The sequence below is a fragment of the Hordeum vulgare genome, chromosome 1H (assembly GCF_904849725.1).
Source record: "Hordeum vulgare subsp. vulgare chromosome 1H, MorexV3_pseudomolecules_assembly, whole genome shotgun sequence".
Lineage (NCBI taxonomy): Eukaryota > Viridiplantae > Streptophyta > Magnoliopsida > Poales > Poaceae > Hordeum > Hordeum vulgare.
The window spans coordinates 414,796,200-414,807,297 of NC_058518.1; positions in this window are offsets into that span (position 1 = coordinate 414,796,200).

Genomic DNA, 11,098 nt, shown 5'->3' on the forward strand with positions numbered 1-11,098 from the left:
GCTGGGAGCTAGCTAGTTGCGGGGCAACCGACCCGTAGCCAGATGCTACGGCAACAAAAGTCCTTCCCCGGCAATGGTGCCAGAGATCCTTTTGTCGTCTCTTGAGCTTGCGTTGGTTTTTCCCTTGAAGAGGAAAGGGTGATGCAGCACAGGAGCAGTAAGTATTTCCCTCAGTTTGAGGACCAAGGTATCAATCTAGTAGGAGAATCTCGTCAAGTCCAGAGTACCTGCGCAAACACAAAAGAGCTTGCACCCGACGCTTTAAAGGGGTTGTCAATCCCTTCAAGATTGATTGCAAAGTGAGATCTGAAGGCGGAAAGTGCAACGCAGGAAAAAAAGTAAGGCTGAAAATATGGTGTGGAGTAGACCCGGGGGCCATAGTGTTCACTAGAGGCTTCTCTCAAAATAGCAAGTATTACGGAGGGTGAACAAATTACTGTCGAGCAATTGATAGAACCGCGCAAAGTCATGACGATATCTAAAGCAATGATCATACATATAGGCATCACGTCCGAGACAAGTAGACCGATACTTTCTGCAACTACTACTATTACTCCACACATCGACCGCTATCTAGCATGCATCTAGTGTATTGAGTTCATGACGAACAGAGTAACGCCTTAAGAAAGATGACATGATGTAGAGGGATAATCTCAAACCAATGATGAAAACCCCATCTTTTTACCCTTGATGGCAACAACACGATGCGTGCCTCGCTACCCCTTCTGTCACTGGGTGAGGTCACCGCATGGTATGAACCCAAAACCAAGCACTTCTCCCATTGCAAGAATCATAGATCTAGTTGGCCAAACAAAACCCACAACTCGGAGAGAATTACAAGGATATGAAATCATGCATAAGAGAGATCAGAAGAAACTCAAATAAGATTCATAGATAATCTGATCATAAATCCACAATTCATCGGATCTCGAAAAACACACTGCAAAAGAAGATTACATCGGATAGATCTCCATGAAGATCATGGAGAACTTTGTATTGAAGATCTAAGAGAGAGAAGAAGCCATCTAGCTACTAGCTATGGACCCGTAGGTCTATGGTGAACTACTCACGCATCATCGGAGAGGTCATGGTGTTGATGAACAAGCCCTCCGTATCCGAATCCCTCCTCCGGCAGGGCACCAGAACGTGCCCCATATGGGATCTTGCGGAGACAGAAGCTTGCGGTGGCGGAAAAGTACTTTCGATGATCTCCTGATTTTTTCTAAGATTTTAGGGAATATATAGGCGCAAAACCTAGGGCAGAGGTGGCCCAGGGAGCCCACAAGCCAGGGAGGCGCGGCCCCTGGCCGCGGCTAGGGGGCTTGTGGGGTCCCTGCAGGCCCCCTGCCCTGATTCTCCGGCTTCCCGATCTTTTTCTATTTCGGAAAAAATCTTTTTGGCAGTTTCATTCCGTTTGGACTCCATTCAAAATCCTCCTCTGAAATGGGTCAAAAACATGAAAAAAACAGGAACTCGCACTTGGCACTGAGTTAATAAGTTAGCGCCAAAAAATATATAAAAGGCATGCAAAACATCCAAAGTTTGACAAGATAATAGCATGAAACCATCAAAAATTATAGATACGTTGGAGACGTATCACTAGACGGCTTAGGAATGGCGCAGGGAGAAGCGGCCGTTCGAGGGGCCTGTTGTCGCCCCGGAAGCCAAGAAAGCTCGGTCGGCTGCGCTGCCGCCGCGGAGGGCACCGAGGCGTGGCGCCTGTCTGCTTCCCCTTGTTTTGGGGTAAGTTTCCTTCACAGCTCATGCCCTTTTATCCTTTTTGTCCTTGCCGCATGGCACTGAGCGCGTGCCCTTTCTTTTTTGGCAGCAAGGCCATCGATCCCGTTGTTGGAAATATGCCCTAGAGGCAATAATAAATTAGTTATTATTATATTTCTTAGTTCATGATAATTGTTTATTATCCATGCTATAATTGTATTGATTGGAAACACAGTGCATGTGTGGATACATACACAAAACACTGTCGCTAGTAAGCCTCTAGTTGACTAGCTCGTTGATGAAAGATGGTCAAGGTTTCCTGACCATAGGCAAGTATTGTCACTTGATAACGGGATCACATCATTAGGAGAATCATGTGATGGACTAGACCCAAACTAATAGACGTAGCATGTTGATCGTGTCGTTTTGTTGCTACTGTTTTCTGCGTGTCAAGTATTTGTTCCTATGACCATGAGATCATATAACTCACAGACACCGGAGGAATGCTTTGTGTGTATCAAACGTCGCAACGTAACTGGGTGACTATAAAGATGCTCTACAGGTATCTCCGAAGGTGTTCGTTGAGTTAGTATAGATCGAGACTGGGATTTGTCACTCCGTGTGACGGGGAGGTATCTCGGGGCCCACTCGGTAATACAACATCACACACAAGCCTTGCAAGCAATGTAACTTAATGTAAGTTTCGGGATCTTGTATTACGGAACGAGTAAAGAGACTTGCCGGTAAACGAGATTGAAACAGGTATGCGGATACTAACGATCGAATCTCGGGCAAGTAACATACCGAAGGACAAAGGGAATGACATACGAGATTATATGAATCCTTGGCACTGAGGTTCAAACGATAAGAACTTCGTAGAATATGTAGGATCCAATATGGGCATCCAGGTCCCGCTATTGGATATTGACTGAGGAGTCTCTCGGGTCATGTCTACATAGTTCTCGAACCCGCAGGGTCTGCACACTTAAGGTTCGACGTTGTTTTATGCGTATTTGAGTTATATGGTTGGTTACCGAATGTTGTTCGGAGTCCCGGATGAGATCACGGACGTCATGAGGGTTTCCGGAATGGTCCGGAAACGAAGATTGATATATAGGATGACCTCATTTGATTACCGGAAGGTTTTCGGAGTTACCGGGAATGTACCGGGAATGACGAATGGGTTCCGGGACTTCACCGGGGGGGGGGGGGGGCAACCCACCCCGGGGAAGCCCATAGGCCTTGAGGGTGGCACACCAGCCCTTAGTGGGCTGGTGGGACAGCCCAAAAGGGCCCTATGCGCCTAGGAAAGAAAATCAAAGAGAAAAGAAAAAAAAGAGGAGGTGGGAAGGGAAGGAAGGACTCCCACCCACCAAACCAAGTCCAACTCGGTTTGTGGGGGGGAGCCTTCCCCCTTGGACTCAGCCGACCCCCTTGGGGCTCCTTGAGCCCCAAGGCAAGGTCCCCTCCCTCCCACCTATATATACGGAGGTTTTAGGGCTGATTTGAGACGACTTTTCCACGGCAGCCCGACCACATACCTCCACAGTTTTTCCTCTAGATCGCGTTTCTGCGGAGCTCGGGCGGAGCCTTGCTGAGACAAGGTCATCACCAACCTCCGGAGCGCCGTCACGCTGCCGGAGAACTCTTCTACCTCTCCGTCTCTCTTGCTGGATCAAGAAGGCCGAGATCATCGTCGAGCTATACGTGTGCTGAACGCGGAGGTGCCGTCCGTTCGGTACTAGATCGTGGGACTGATCGCGGGATTGTTCGCGGGGCGGATCGAGGGACGTGAGGACGTTCCACTACATCAACCGCGTTCACTAACGCTTCTGCTGTACGATCTACAAGGGTACGTAGATCACTCGTCCCCTCTCGTAGATGGACATCACCATGATAGGTCTTCGTGCGCGTAGGAAATTTTTTGTTTCCCATGCGACGTTCCCCAACAGTGGCATCATGAGCTAGGTTCATGCGTAGATGTCTTCTCGAGTAGAACACAAAAGTTTTTGTGGGCGGTGATGTGCGTTTTGCTGCCCTCCTTAGTCTTTTCTTGATTCCGCGGTATTGTTGGATCGAAGCGGCTCGGACCGACATTACTCGTACGCTTACGAGAGACTGGTTTCATCGCTACGAGTAACTCCGTTGCTCAAAGATGACTGGCGGGTGTCAGTTTCTCCAACTTTAGTTGAATCGGAATTGACTGAGGAGGTCCTTGGATGAGGTTAAATAGCAATTCATATATCTCCGTTGTGGTGTTTGCGTAAGTAAGATGCGATCCTACTAGATACCCATGGTCACCACGTAAAACATGCAACAAAAAAATTAGAGGACGTCTAACTTGTTTTTGCAGGGTATGCTTGTGATGTGATATGGCCAACGATGTGATGTGATATATTGGATGTATGAGATGATCATGTTGTAATAGTTAATATCGACTTGCACGTCGATGGTACGGCAACCGGCAGGAGCCATAGGGTTGTCTTTATAACTAACGTTTGTGCTTGCAGATGCGCTTACTATTTTGCTAGGATGTAGCTTTAGTAGTAATAGCATGAGTAGCACGACAACCCCGATGGCGACACGTTGATGGAGATCATGGTGTGACGCCGGTGACAAGAAGATCGTGTCGGTGCTTTGGTGATGGAGATCAAGAAGCACGTGATGATGGCCATATCATGTCACTTATGAATTGCATGTGATGTTAATCCTTTTATGCACCTTATTTTGCTTAGAACGAAGGTAGCATTATGAGGTGATCTCTCACTAAAATTTCAAGACGAAATTGTGTTCTCCCCGACTGTGCACCGTTGCTACAGTTCGTCGTTTCGAGACACCACGTGATGATCGGGTGTGATAGACTCAACGTTCACATACAACGGGTGCAAAACAGTTGCACACGCGGAACACTCGGGTTAAGCTTGACGAGCCTAGCATGTGCAGACATGGCCTCGGAACACATTAGACCGAAAGGTCGAGCATGAATCATATAGTTGATATGATTAGCATAGAGATGCTTATCACTGAAACTATTCTCGACTCACGTGATGATCGGACTTGAGATAGTGGATTTGGATCATGTACCACTCAAATGACTAGAGAGATGTACTTTTTGAGTGGGAGTTCTTAAGTAATATGATTAATTGAACTAATTGTCATGAACATAGTCTAATGGTCTTTGCGAATTACGATGTAGCTTGCGCTATAGCTCTACTATTTTTATATGTTCCTAGAGAAAATTTAGTTGAAAGTTGATAGTAGCAAACTTTGCAGACTGAGTCTGTAAAACCGAGGATTGTCCTCGTTGCTGCACAGAAGGCTTATGTCCTTAATGCACCACTCGGTGTGCTGCACCTCGAGCGTCGTATGTGGATGCTGTGAACATCCGACATACACGTTTCTGATGACTACACGATAGTTCAGTACAAAAATACTTAATGGCTTAGAAGCAAGGCGCCGAAAACGTTGTAAAACGTCACGGAACATAAGTGATGTTCTAAAGAGATGAAATTATGATTTCATGCTTGTGCCCTTGTTAAGAGGTACGAGACCTCCGACAAGATTCTTTGTCCACAAAGTAAAGGAGAAAGGCTCAATCGTTGAGCATGTGCTCAGATTGTCTGAGTACGACAATTGCTTGAATCAAGTGGGAGTTAATCTTCGAGATGAGATAGTGATAGTTCTCCAAAGTCACTGCCACCAAGCTGTGAGAGCTTCGTGATGAACTATAACATATCAAGGATACATACAATGATCCTTGAGCGATTCGCGATGTTTGACACTGCGAAAGTAGAAATCAAGAAGGAGCATCAATAGTTGATGGTTTGTAAAACCACTAAGTTTCAAGAAGGGCAAGGGCTAGAAGGGATACTTCGTGAAACGGCAAAACAGTTGCTGCACTAATGAAGAGACCCAAGATTAAACCCAAACCCGAGACTAAGTGCTTCTGTAATGAGGGGAACAATCACTGAGGCAGAGCAACTCAAGATACTTGGTAGATAAGAAGGCTGGCAAAAGTCGAAAGAAGTGTTTTTGATATACATGATGTTGATGTGTACTTTACTAGTACTCCTAGTAGCATGAGGGTATTGGATACCGGTTCGGTTGCTAAGTGATTAGTAACACGAAATGTAAGCTACGACATAAACGGAGACTAGCTAAAGGCGAGGTGACGATACGTGTTGGAAGTGTTTCCAAGGTTGATATGATCAAACGTCGCACGCTCCCTCTACCATCGGGATTGGTGTTGAACCTAAATAATTGTTATTTGGTGCTTGCGTTAAGCATGAACATGATTGGATCGTGTTTATTGCAATACGATTATTCATTTAAAGAGAATAATGGTTACTCTATTTTCTTGAATAATCACCTTTAATGGTTTATTGAATCTCGATCGTAGTGTTACACATGTTCATGATATTGGTGCCAAGAGATACGAGTTGATGATGATAGTACCACTTACTTGTGGCACTGCCGCTTGAGTCATGTTAGTATAAATTGCATGAAGAGGCTCCATGCTGATGGATCTTTGTACTCACCTGATTTCGAGTCACTAGTGACATGCAAATCATACCACATGAGCAAGGACTTGTTTTCATTGAGATGAAATAAGATAGTAACTTGTTGGAAGTGATACATTTTGATGTATGCAGTCCAATGGGTGCTGAGGCACGCAGTGGATATCATTATGTTCTTACTTCACTGACGATTTGAGTAGATACAGGAGTATTTACTTAATGAATCACAAGTCTGAAATGTTGAAAAGTTCAATTCCGTTTCAGAGTGAAGTTCGTCGTAACAAGAGGATAAACTGTCTACGATATGATCATGGAAATGAATATCTGAGTTACGAGTTTTCGTACACAGTTAAGACAATGTGGAAATTGTTTCGCAGTTCATGCCACCTGGAACATCATAGTGTGATGATGTGTCTGAACGTCATAGCCACGCACTATTTGGTATGGTGCATACTATGATGTCTCTTATCGAATTACCACTATCATTTATGGGTTATGCATTAGAGACAACCGCACTCACTTTAAATAGGGCACCGCGTATTTCCGTTGAGATGACACAGTATAGACTGAGGTTTAGAGAAATCTAAACTGTTGTTTCTTGAAAGTTTGGGGTTTCGACACTTATGTGAAAAAGTTTCAGTCTGATAAGCTCGAACCCAAAGCGGATAAATGCATCTTCATAGGATATCCAAAACAGTTGGGTACATCTCCTATCTCAGATCCGAAAGCAAAGTGTTTGTTTCTAGAAACGGATCCTTTCTCGAGGAAAGGTTTCTCTCGAAAGAATTGAGTGGGAAGGGTAGTAGAACTTGATGAGGTTATTGAACCATCACTTCAACCAGTGTGTAGCAGGGCGCAGGAAGTTGTTCATGTGGCGCCTACACCAATTGAAGTGGAAGTTGATGATGATGATCATTGAGCTTCGAATCAAGTTACTACAAACCTCGTAGGTCGACAAGGTCGCGTACTGCTGCAGAGTAGTACGGTAACCCTGTCTTGGAGGTCATGTTGTTGAGCAACAGTGAACCTACGAGTTATGGAGAAAGCGATGGTGGGCCCAGATTCCGACAAATGGCTAGAAGCCATGAAATCAGGATCCATGTGTGAAAACAAAGTGTAGACTTTGGTAGAACTACTTGATGGTCATAGGACTATTGAGTAAAAAATGGATCTTTAAAAGAAGCCAGACGATGATGGTGATAAGTCACTATTAGGAAAAGCTCGACTTGTTGCAAAGATGTTTTCGACAAGATCAAACAGTTGACTATGATGAGACTTTCTCACTCGTAGCGATGCTAAAGGTCTGTTAGAATTATGTTAATTGTTGATGCATTATTTATGAAATATTGCACGTAGGATGTCAAAACATTGTTTTCTCGACGGTTTCCTTGAGCAAACATTGTATGTGATACAACCAGAAGGTTTTGTCGATCCTAAAGATACTGGCAAGTATGCAAGCTCCAGTGATCCTTCAATGGACTGGTGCAAGCATCTCGGAGTTGGAATATACACTTTGATGAGATGATCAAAGATTTTGGGTTTGTACAAGGTTTATGAGAAACTTGTATTTCCAAAGAAGTGAGTGGGAGCACTATAGAATTTCTGATAGGTATATGTGGTTGACATATTATGGATCAGAAGTAATGTAGAATTTCTGTAAAGCATACAAGGTTGTTTGAAAGAAGTTTTCAAAGGAGTATCTGGATTACGCTACTTGAACGTTGAGCATCAAAGATCTATGGAGATAGATCGAAAGCGCTTATTAGAAGTTTCAACAATATGCATGCCTTGACAAGTTTTTGAAAGAGTTCAAAATAGATCAGCAAAGAAGGAGTTCTTGGTTGCGTTGTGAGGTGTGAATTTGAGTAAGACTCAAAACCCGACCATGGCAGAATAAAGAGAATAGACGAAGGTCGTCTTCTATGCCTTAGCCGTAGAATCTAAAGTATGCCATGCTGTGTACTGCACCTGATGTGTGCTTTGACTCAAAGTATGTTGAGAGGTACATAGAGTGATCCATGATTGAATCACTAGCAGCGGTCAAAATTTATCCTTAGTAACTAATGGACTAAGGAATTTTTCTCGATTATGGAGGTGGTTAAAGAGTTTGTCGTAAAGGGTTACGTCAATGCAAGCTTTGACACTAATCCGGATAACTATGAGTAGTGAAACGGATTCGTATAGTAGAGTAGATATTTGGAACATTTCCGAATAGCACGTAGTAGCAGCATCTGTAAGATGACATAAATATTTGTAAAGAACGCACGGATCTGAAAGTTTCAGAACCGTTGACTAAAACCGCTCTCACGAGCAAGACGTGATCAAACCCCATAACTATATGGGTGTTGGATTCGTTGGAATCACATGGTGATGTGAACTAGATTTTTGACTCTAGTGCAAGTGGGAGATTGTTGGAAATATGCCCTAGAGGCAATAATAAATTAGTTATTATTATATTTCTTAGTTCATGATAATCGTTTATTATCCATGCTATAATTGTATTGATTGGAAACACAGTGCATGTGTGGATACATACACACAACACTGTCCCTAGTAAGCCTCTAGTTGACTAGCTCGTTGATCAAAGATGGTCAAGGTTTCCTGACCATAGGCAAGTATTGTCACTTGATAACGGGATCACATCATTAGGAGAATCATGTGATGGACTAGACCCAAACTAATAGACGTAGCATGTTGATCATGTCGTTTTGTTGCTACTGTTTTCTGCGTGTCAAGTATTTGTTCCTATGACCATGAGATCATATAACTCACGGACACCGGAGGAATGCTTTGTGTGTATCAAACGTCGCAACGTAACTGGGTGACTATAAAGATGCTCTACAGGTATCTCCGAAGGTGTTCGTTGAGTTAGTATAGATCGAGACTGGGATTTGTCACTCCGTGTGACGGGGAGGTATCTCGGGGCCCACTCGGTAATACAACATCACACACAAGCCTTGCAAGCAATGTAACTTAATGTAAGTTGCGGGATCTTGTATTACGGAACGAGTAAAGAGACTTGCCGGTAAACGAGATTGAAATAGGTATGCGGATACTAACCATCAAATCTCGGGCAAGTAACATACCGAAGGACAAAGGGAATGACATACGGGATTATATGAATCCTTGGCACTGAGGTTCAAACGATAAGATCTTTGTAGAATATGTAGGATCCAATATGGGCATCCAGGTCCCGCTATTGGATATTGACCGAGGAGTCTCTCGGGTCATGTCTACATAGTTCTCGAACCCGCAGGGTCTGCACACTTAAGGTTCGACGTTGTTTTATGCGTATTTGAGTTATATGGTTGGTTACCGAAAGTTGTTCGGAGTCCCGGATGAGATCACGGACATCACGAGGGTTTCCGGAATGGTCCGGAAACGAAGATTGATATATAGGATGACCTCATTTGATTACTGGAAGGTTTTCGGAGTTACCGGGAATGTACCGGGAATGACGAATGGGTTCCGGGACTTCACCGGGGGGGGGGGGGGGGGGGCAACCCACCCCGGGGAAGCCCATAGGCCTTGAGGGTGGCACACCGGCCCTTAGTGGGCTGGTGGGACAGCCCAAAAGGGCCCTATGCACCTAGGAAAGAAAATCAAAGAGAAAAGAAAAAAAAGAGGAGGTGGGAAGGGAAGGAAGGACTCCCACCCACCAAACCAAGTCCAACTCGGTTTGGGGGGGGAGCCTTCCGCCTTGGACTCGGCCGACCCCCTTGGGGCTCCTTGATCCCCAAGGAAAGGTCCCCTCCCTCCCACCTATATATACGGAGGTTTTAGGGCTGATTTGAGACGACTTTTCCACGGCAGCCCGACCACATACCTCCACGGTTTTTCCTCTAGATCGCGTTTCTGCGGAGCTCGGGCGGAGCCCTGCTGAGACAAGGTCATCACCAACCTCCGGAGAGCCGTCATGCTGCCAGAGAACTCTTCTACCTCTCCGTCTCTCTTGCTGGATCAAGAAGGCCGAGATCATCGTCGAGCTGTACGTGTGCTGAACGCGGAGGTGCCGTCCGTTCGGTACTAGATCGTGGGACTGATCGCGGGATTGTTCGCGGGGCGGATCGAGGGACGTGAGGACGTTCCACTACATCAACCGTGTTCACTAACGCTTCTGCTGTACGATCTACAAGGGTACGTAGATCACTCATCCCCTCTCGTAGATGGACATCACCATGATAGGTCTTCGCCCGCGTAGGAAAATTTTTGTTTCCCATGCGACGTTCCCCAACACCCGTCGGGTCCCGGGGGTGAGGGTGCTGCACAACTGGCTATGGAGCGTGCAGCAATGGAGCGACTCGAATGGGAGCGCGCCTCCCAACTATGTGCGGCCAAGGCGGTGTCCGGCTCGAGCAGCCCTTCAGCTAGGGCGACCAACGACACTACGACGCCGGTGACCCCTGAGGCTCGTGCCTCGGAGGCCTTGCCGGCATGCACGAAGACGCATCGAGAGCCAGTCCCAGAGATGAAGGTGCCACTGGTTGTGGAGCCAGTGGGGGAGGAGGTGATAATTCCGGCGTCTTACCATGGCCACCGACCCGAGTCTGAGGCTAGGGGCAGCGATGACCGGGCCCTGGTCGTTTCATCGATGCAGCCGAACCCAACGACAACGGGAGCGACTAGTACTGGCGGGGCCTGTCGGACGGTCCAGTCAATGCCCATTGTCTTGGACGAGTGGGCGAAGCTGAGCCACGCTATGGAGTCGACCGGAGCAAGTTCCTCCGCTGGCGGACATGCCCTTGTATCAGCCGGCGTGGTCGACGTGATGGCGAGGTACCACCAGGGGATAGCCGGCTTTGCCCAGTCGGTGGTGAGCAACTTCATGCTGGTGGAGAAGGCGGTTCAGGTAGGCTGTGTGG